This window comes from Crassostrea angulata, chromosome 2 (assembly GCF_025612915.1).
Source record: "Crassostrea angulata isolate pt1a10 chromosome 2, ASM2561291v2, whole genome shotgun sequence".
NCBI classification, from domain to species: domain Eukaryota; kingdom Metazoa; phylum Mollusca; class Bivalvia; order Ostreida; family Ostreidae; genus Magallana; species Magallana angulata.
Window position 1 is genome coordinate 51650818 of NC_069112.1, and position 9233 is coordinate 51660050.

Sequence of the window (9233 nt, forward strand, 5' to 3'; positions counted from 1 at the left end):
CTGTTGTTCAAACGGCCGGAGACTTGTCAGCAATGCGAATGAGTTTGTTTCTCCTAGACAACTTTGTTATGATAGAAGAAACAATACTGGCCGATGACGAATCTTTAACAGATAAACGTTTCAGTGGAAAGCTGGTCCTTCAGGTTCTCAAGTTTGGAATCCAAATAGGATTTGAACAGGTTAAATGTGTCAGCAATATCCGACGTGGCCTCTGGTCTGCTGGGCGCTGTATTTGAAATTCCTGGTGCCGTAAGAGTGGAGGGCTCATCAAGAATAGAGTCGTCCATAGGCTGGTCTCTAATTTCAGCTAGGAAATCTGTAGTCTGCCTCGACGCCATAGAGTTAGATTCTCGTAGTCTGTTGCAAAGTGGCATCGAACTTCGAATAACTTAAAAAAACCCGAATTCTACTTTACATGTGTACAATTCATGCGTAGCACGGAATAATTCACCCTATTCACCCGTAAACACCCGTAAACAGCCAATCGATATGTAATATCGACACGCCCACTTAATTCAAAACAAACACACGTGTTTTCAGTAACTTTTATAAATATATGTTTTTTTTATGTATGTAAACAAACCAGTGTTCATGTATGGAGCGGGTGATCCGGGGTTCAGAGAAATCTGCAGTAAATGGTTTGTGGATATCTTAGTATATATATTTACACCGAAAGTGATAGGGCAACAGAAGAGAAACGAATCGGACACTTGCCTAATGAAGACGCACATGTACAAACCTCCTTGCACTCTCCACTTCCGTCTCGTTCTTTCACACCATCGTTCAATACTTTTATTGACTGTCGATTGCCGATCGAAAGGTGTAGAAATCGAGGAATTCATACCTATCACTTTGACTGGCAAGTTAGTAGGTAATACATTTACGGTATTTACATGAAATGAACGCTTAGCACATGCAACTTTTAAACATTATATTTTTTATAACGCCGTACTCTGGACCGTAGCTTGGGGCTATGGTTTAACGCCCGTTTACACACACACACACACACACACACACACAGAGAGAGAGAGAGAGAGAGAGAGAGAGAGAGAGAGAGAGAGAGAGAGAGAGAGAGAGTTTAGCACAGAATTTAAACATACGGGATAGTCGATTTTGAATGAATAATATTGGGGGGAAATAAACTGTTCTGAGAAATCCTTCAGCTCTGGCATTGCATAAGCGTATACTGATAACTCGGCCTAAAAATAGGAGTTAACCAATCATATAGTTTTCACACCGGCGGCGTGTATAATTTATGCATGACGTAGCTGACAGAAATGATCGTGACGCTATAGGAAAAGTCAAACCAAATCGGTTTTGATAATATATAGTAATCATTCTGGTTATTGTGGTATCATGTTGAAGTTGGACATCAGTTGTATTTATTTTATTGGTGATTTATGAAATCAAAATTATTTTATATTAAATGCAAATTGATGACTTCCTTCCTAAAATTAATTATATATAATTATACCATCCCTGACATTAACACTTTTAATTATTTAGTAGATACGATTACGATTCTCGGTTACAAAAGTAGTTTGTAGTTCAACCCACATGTTATTGTACGTGACCTTGCTTTTGACCTTGTTATTGACCTTGCTTTTTTGCCATTCTTATTCCCTTTAGAGATAATCATTTCTCCTCATGTATATCTGTATTTAATTGTTTATTCTATTTCTCCATATCGTGATTTTCCCTGATTCATAATATATAAGCATGATTCTATAGTTGTTTCTCTTTTTTCCATAGAAGGTGCTATCATCGATATAATCAAAGTAGTAAAGATCATCAGCGTTGATTATTAGATTTTTATGAAAAATTTGGACAACTTTGGTTTCAATTATACAAATAAGATGAATAAATAAAATGAGCTAATTATTTTCTTGAATGCGCGATTTTAGTTTTGATGGAGAGAACTTTCCAGAAAGGGGTAATCAAGAACACTTGTAAACGTTATGGCAAAAAGCCTAGGAAAAGTTCATCATGAGTCGAGCAGATGCCTTGGATTTAAAAACTTTGCTTTAAATATACAAAATATACATGCACTCGCATTTATTTATTACATACATTTTTAGATCACTGACAGATTAGTATTAAACCTTGAATGTGTTATCACTACGTCTATAGGAATAAATGAAGTACGCGTAAAACAGGGACGTTGCTTCAGGTAAAATTGACCACCCCCCCTTTTTTTTAAACAAGCTATTAGGAATTCGAATTTGGGACAGTGTTTAAAATTATGGTGAAAGTTAACCAAAAGGACAAAAGTTTGAAAAATAGTTACCACGCACTTTATACCTTCTACGTTTTGAAATAAAAATCCTAACACATGTATATGCGATTAATTGTTGACAATAGATATTGCAAAATATGAAATTATTTCCAGATGCAAGAAGAAACTACGAAATTAAGTCATATAGAGCCCGAAAAGTTGGTAAATTACCAGTCAGCTGACAGTGCGTCCCCTTCAGTGAAAAATTCACATTTATAAATTCTTACAGTAAATTTACTAAAAAAATGCATCCCCCACCCGGAAATATGTTTGGACTTCAAAGAAAAAAAAATTAGACTACATGCATGTATAATCAATTTCAGTTTAGACGTTTTACATCCCTGTCTGCTTCTATCCAGCCAGTTTTTTAGCTCACCTGAGCTGAAAGCTCAAGTGAGCTTTTCTGATCACCTTTTGTCCGTCGTCCGTCTGTCCGTCTGTCCGTCTGTCTGTCCGTCCGTCTGTCCGTCCGTCTGTAAACTTTTTACATTTTGAACTTCTTCTCTAAAACCGCTTATCCAATTTCAACCAAATTTGGCACAAAGCATCCTTATGGGAGGGCGAATATAAATTGCAGAAATAAAAGTCCGATCTGTAGTCAAAGCGGAGAAAACCTTGAAACTGTAGAAAAAGGGGGGTGCATTTTTAAAAATCTTCTTCTCCATAACTACTGATTCCAATTCAACGTAGTTTAGCATAAATTATCCTTATGGGAAGGAAAATATAAATTGCAAAAATTAAGGAATAATTCTGTTTCAAATCTGAGTTATTACGAAAATAACAAGAGGCCCATGGGCCACATCGCTCACCTGAGGAACAATAGGTATGATAAAATCAGCTTAATGAAGTCATAATACAAACAATCTGGACAATGTACAATAATACATGTAGATCCTGTATAAATAAATCCATTTTCCCCGCTGGATATTCTTATGTTTATAATCATTAGTCCCTTTTCTAACAGGATGATTTTATAGTCATATCACATGTTGAGTATTGCAGTCCTCAAAAAGATCCTTTACAATTGTTTATATATGGGATATTAAGCTACATCAATCTCTAAACCTTCTTGTGAGGCCGAAGAATTGTCCTGGAGCAAAAGTCTTAACAATTATAAAGAATCATCTGGCTGATTAGTTTCTGAGAAGAAGATTTTAAAAGATTTACTCTATATATTCCTATGTAAAACTTTAACAACCCCCCCCACCCCCCAAAATGTGGCCTCACCCTACCCCCAGGGATCATGTTTTCACAACTGTGAATCTACACTACCTGAGGATACTTCCACACAAGTTTCAGCTTTCCTGGAAGATTAGTTTCTGAGAAGATGTTTAAATATTTACTCTATAAATTCCTATGTAAAACTTCGACCCCCCATTGTTCGGCACCCTACCCTCAGGGATCATGATTTTCACAACTTTGAATCTACACTATCTGAGGATGCTTCCACACAAGTGTCAGCTTTCCTGGCTGATTAGTTTCTGAGAAGAAGATTTTCAAAGATTTACTCTATATATTCCTATATAAAACTTCAACCCCCCCCCCATTGTGGCCCCACCCTACCCCTGGGGGTCATGATTTTCACAACTTTGAATCTACACTACCTGAGGATGCTTCCACACAAGTGTCAGCTTTCCTGGCTGATTAGTTTCTGAGAAGAAGATTTTCAAAGATTTACTCTATATATTCCTATGTAAAACTTCAACCCCCCCCATTGTGGCCCCACCCTACCCCTGGGGGTCATGATTTTCACAACTTTGAATCTACACTACCTGAGGATGCTTCCAAACAAGTGTCAGCTTTCCTGGCTGATTAGTTTCTGAGAAGAAGATTTTTAAAGATTTACTATTTATTCCAATGTAAAACTTTAACACCCCCCCCCCCCCCATTTTGGCCCCACCCTACCCCCAGGGATCATGATTTTCACAACTTTGAATCTACACTGCCTGAGGATACTTCCACACAAGTTTCAGCTTTCCTGGCTGATTAGTTTCTGAGAAGAAGAATTTTAAAGATTTACTCTATATATTCCTATGTAAAACTTCGACCCTCCATTGTGCCCCACCCTACCCCCAGGGATCATGATTTACACAACTTTGAATCTGCACTACCTGAGGATGCTTCCGCACAAGTGTCAGCTTTCCTGGCTGATTAGTTTCTGAGAAGAAGATTTTAAAGATTTACTCTATATATAAATTCCTATGTAAAACTTTGACCCCCCCATTGTGGCCCCACCCTACCCCTGGGGGTCATGATTTTCACAACTTTGAATCTACACTATCTGAGGATGCTTCCACACAAGTGTCAGCTTTCCTGGCTGATTAGTTTCTGAGAAGAAGATTTTTAAAGATTTACTCTATATATTCCTATGTCAAACTTCGACAACCCCATTGTGGCCACACCCAACCCCAGGGGGTCATGATTTTCACAACTTTGAATCTACACTACCTGAGGATACTTCCACACAAGTTTCAGCTTTCCTGGCTGATTAGTTTCTGAGAAGAAGATTTTTAAAGATTTACTCTATATATTCCTATGTAAAACTTCGACCCCCCATTGTGGCCCCACCCAACCCCTGGGGGTCATGATTTTCACAACTTTGAATCTACACTACCTGAGGATGCTTCCACACAAGTGTCAGCTTTCCTGGCTGATTAGTTTCTGAGAAGAAGATTTTTAAAGATTTACTCTATATATTCCTATGTAAAACTTTGACCACCCCATTGTGGCCCAACCCAACCCCAGGGGGTCATGATTTTCACAACTTTGAATCTGCACTACCTGAGGATGCTTCCACACAAGTGTCAGCTTTCCTGGCTGATTAGTTTCTGAGAAGAAGATTTTTAAAGAATTACTCTATATATTCCTATGTAAAACTTTGACCCCCCATTGTGGCCCCACCCTACCCCCGGGGGTCATGAATTTCACAACTTTTATTCTACACTACCTGAGGATGCTTCCACACAAGTTTCAGCTTTCCTGGCTTTCTGGTTCTTGAGAAGAAGATTTTTGAAAATTTCTCGAAATTTTTAATTAATTTCTAATTATCTCCCCTTGAAAACGAGTGTGACCCTTAATTTTCACAACTTTGAATCCCCTTTGCCTAAGGATGATTTGTGCCAAGTTTGGTTGAAATTGGCCCAGTAGTTCTTGAGAAGATGTTGAAAATGTGAAAAGTTTACGGACAGACAGACAGACGGACAGACGGACGGACAGACAGACGGACGACAGACAAAATGTGATCAGAATAGCTCACTTGAGCTTTCAGCTCAGGTGAGCTAATAATAAAGGAAAGGCGTTTTTCAATCAGTTTAATAGCTTCGGGATCGGCATCCGGTAAAATGGGTAGACAACACTTGGCCTGGGCAAAACAAAAGATTGGCAGTTATTAATCTGCCAATCTCATTAAAATTTCAGGATATTTGATGGACCGGTATATTTGTATTTGCTGTAAATATTTCTGCATAATAATGCGTATTTGGAATTGACGATAGACGATCTGCCCCGGCTTTTATTTTGCCACGGCCCGGGTTTGCATACCCATTTTACCAAGACTCGTATTCCATACTTCTAAAACGAGGTTCTTTGTTTAAAGATGCCATGACATTATACGAAAAAGGGTCGATCTGACTATGATGAATTTGCTTGTTGTGCAACAGTTGGCGAATGAAGGGAAATTTTTGAAACATGTAAAATATATTGGTGCCGATTTTGTGAAGTAAATTGAGGCTAAATATTTTAATGCGTTGACAGTTTTTACACATGACGTTGGTGTTAGCTTGTTCTGATTTTCGTTTCGTTTTCATTATTTAGGCTTTGTAACCTGGGAACTATCGTCTGTATTTCGTGATTTTTACGTATCAAATCAAACAGAGACTTCGGTAAATCAAACAGTTAACTGTTTACCTGCGCAAATTAAGCAAAATCTGATGTATCGAAAGAGTACTGAAATACAATTCATTCTATCGGTAACTCGGCATTATCTTTTGCGTAATGGTAGATTAATTCAATAGCTTTTGTTGAGATGCTCGGCATTTTCTCGAGTTTATTCAGTTTAAATAGAGTTTGATATCGCTGTCGGAAATATGTAGGTATGTACATGTATATATATGATTCATTTCCAAGAAATAAATCGTGTTCTTTATTTGTTATAGTGCATGTTTCTTGTGTTTATACTCTGTCCCAAGATATGTTGGATTCACGTTTGGCTTAATTGTTTGATATTTATAAATACCTCAGGATTCAAATGATGTTCATTCAAAAGTATAAAAAAAATTCCAAGATTTCTCAGTCAAAACGCCCTTGTTAGCTTATCAGGTTTCAATACAATGCTAAAAAATGTGATGTCTACGGAGATTTTGCATTGCAGCAAGCCCGGATGATAACGTTGAAATATTGCGCGATGTATTCCGAGTGTATTCCGAATGGAGAAAAGATGTAAACATTCCCCATTGTAAATCTCCGTAAGGAATCTGTTTTTGTTCCTGTGAATTTTTCCGAGTAAAAGATGATAATGTGTCAATGATATTATCTTGGAAAATATCCCTTTCAACTATTTCAATTGCACTTCTTTCACAGGTAAGTGTATTTTTATCAAAAATCGTCCAAATGTGCAGCATAAATATCTTGGGACAGACTTTAATTGTTTACAATTTCTATTTACTAGCCATATTTGAGTGTTAAGCTTCGAATTATAAGCAAGATACAGAGATTTGCTCAAAATTCTATGTTTGTACACAGATCTTAAAAACTAAAGATTAAAAAAGTAAAAAAAAAAATGTCAACATTTATTAAGAAAATTTTCAAAGTCTGTTCTTCCAGAAACCAACTTTAACAACTTATTGTATTGTAAACTTAACCTTTTTTCGTCATTATTACTCCTAATGTACATGTGATCCTTGACTGTGTTTGTGTACATTTGTATAAGCTGATTTTGAACCTCAAATACCAGTGAACAGGTCTTGAGTGAATAAAAGAATTGAAAATCTTAGGCCCTTCTTTTTTTTTCTATTTTAAATGCTGAATAGGAAATACCAAGTTAAAAATCTTAAGCTGAATGTAACAAACTCATGTGAACAAAATATGACTCAAACCTAGGCGAACTGCGAGCTCTGTATCGTGCTTATAATTCTACGATTGACGCTGAAATTTTGGTAGAATATTAGAAATTCTATATGAATAAGAGTATGTTAAATACTTGTACAAACAAAATAAAGAATGATATTCTGTATAAACCTACTCTCTGGGGCCCCCTCTTTATACAATAAATAATGTGAAATCTACATCAATTTTGATAGTTTTTCAGACACGGGTAAATAAAAACGACATCTTTCAAACAGTTTATAGTTCTGACACATTTCTGTTGCGGGGATAAAGTAATTATCGCTATTCCTAAGAAAATATCACAGCGAAAAATTATCCTGGTTTGTACGCGAAGTAAATAACAGTCATTTAATTGTAATGGAGAAGACAAATAAAATTTTTGAATGTTTTTTATTTGAGGAATTGAGCACATTGAGGTACAATTTTCTTCTTCACATCTATACATGTAGGATTTTAAGAATAAAAAACAATAACTATTATATTTTTTTAAAAAAAATACAATAACTAGTAAGTAGTTGATGAAAAAAAATGTACCTATATGCTTTCATATATTTTGATTGATTTACAAAGTGTGGGGGGGGGGGGGGGGAGGGAGGAGGGGGGGGGGGGGGCAGAACGAAAATATAGGGAATTGGAAGTTAACAACTTAACAGTGTACTCCTACCAAATGTTTAGTTTTATATCTTGCGTAGGATTTTCTTATTCTGGTAAAAATAGTATTTCATGAAGGTACAACGTCAAAGATTAGGTGTATGCAAAAATAAGTGTAAAATTCGAATACTTTACAATATTTATTTTTTGTTATTCTACCGAGGGACTATACGGCACAATATCTTTTGAACGCCCATTGTTGCTCAGGTGAGCGATGTGGCCCCATGGGCCTCTTGTTTAATTTTAAATCTATAAAATACAGTACTGTAGGTTAAGATAATGCAATAAAGTAAATAAACCTCGGACTCAGTATATACAAAAAAATCTGGTTTAATTTTAAGAAATAAACAGCAATTTAAAAAGTTCTTCGGGATATGAAGTTGGTTTGTCACGTAATCAAATCTTTGAAGTCCGAAGCGCTTCTCAGTAGATTTGATAACGTACCAACCAACTTCATATCCCGGTGATCTTATTACTTACATGTGTAATTTCCAGCGCTTGCACGGAATATTACATAGTGGCGGCTACTTTTTACATGTATATTAAAAAATATGATTCAACCAAAGTTTTAAAAAGTACTTTAAGAATGATTATGTGTAATGCAGTACAATAGCTTTATTTCCAGTATTTCAAGATTTTTGAAATGTGTGTCATTGAAGAGAAATGTTGTGACAAGTAGATGTTGTCCCTCTCTACTTTTTATATGTATTTTGTTGAATAAAAATGTACAAAAGTAGTTTATAATTTTATTAACAAAAGCAATATACATGTAGTTTTATTTTCAAGTGGAATTATCAATTTTAGGCATCTTATTTGTTTAAATAATTTTATTTCAAACCTTACATTCAACAAATTCTACTTACAAACTGGAATCGAGTGAGTCTTGGAGTTATCCATTCAATAATATTGAAAGCGCTATCTTTATTAGTTTGCTTTACGTAAAGTGATTCAACTTTTTGTACTAGACCTTGTATCTAAGTATACATTTGTAAACAATTTTGATTTGTACCTCCTGTACCACTGATGTATTTCGAGAAATATTATAAAGCAATGTTGCTTAACAAGTTCGTGAACGCATGTTGTTTCATTCTAAATATCGACGCCATTTTCGATTAAGTATTATAATATTTTTATATAAACTATAATAATGTACACATGTATGTTAAAAATTCTTTGTTTGGAGTTATCATTATACATGTATATA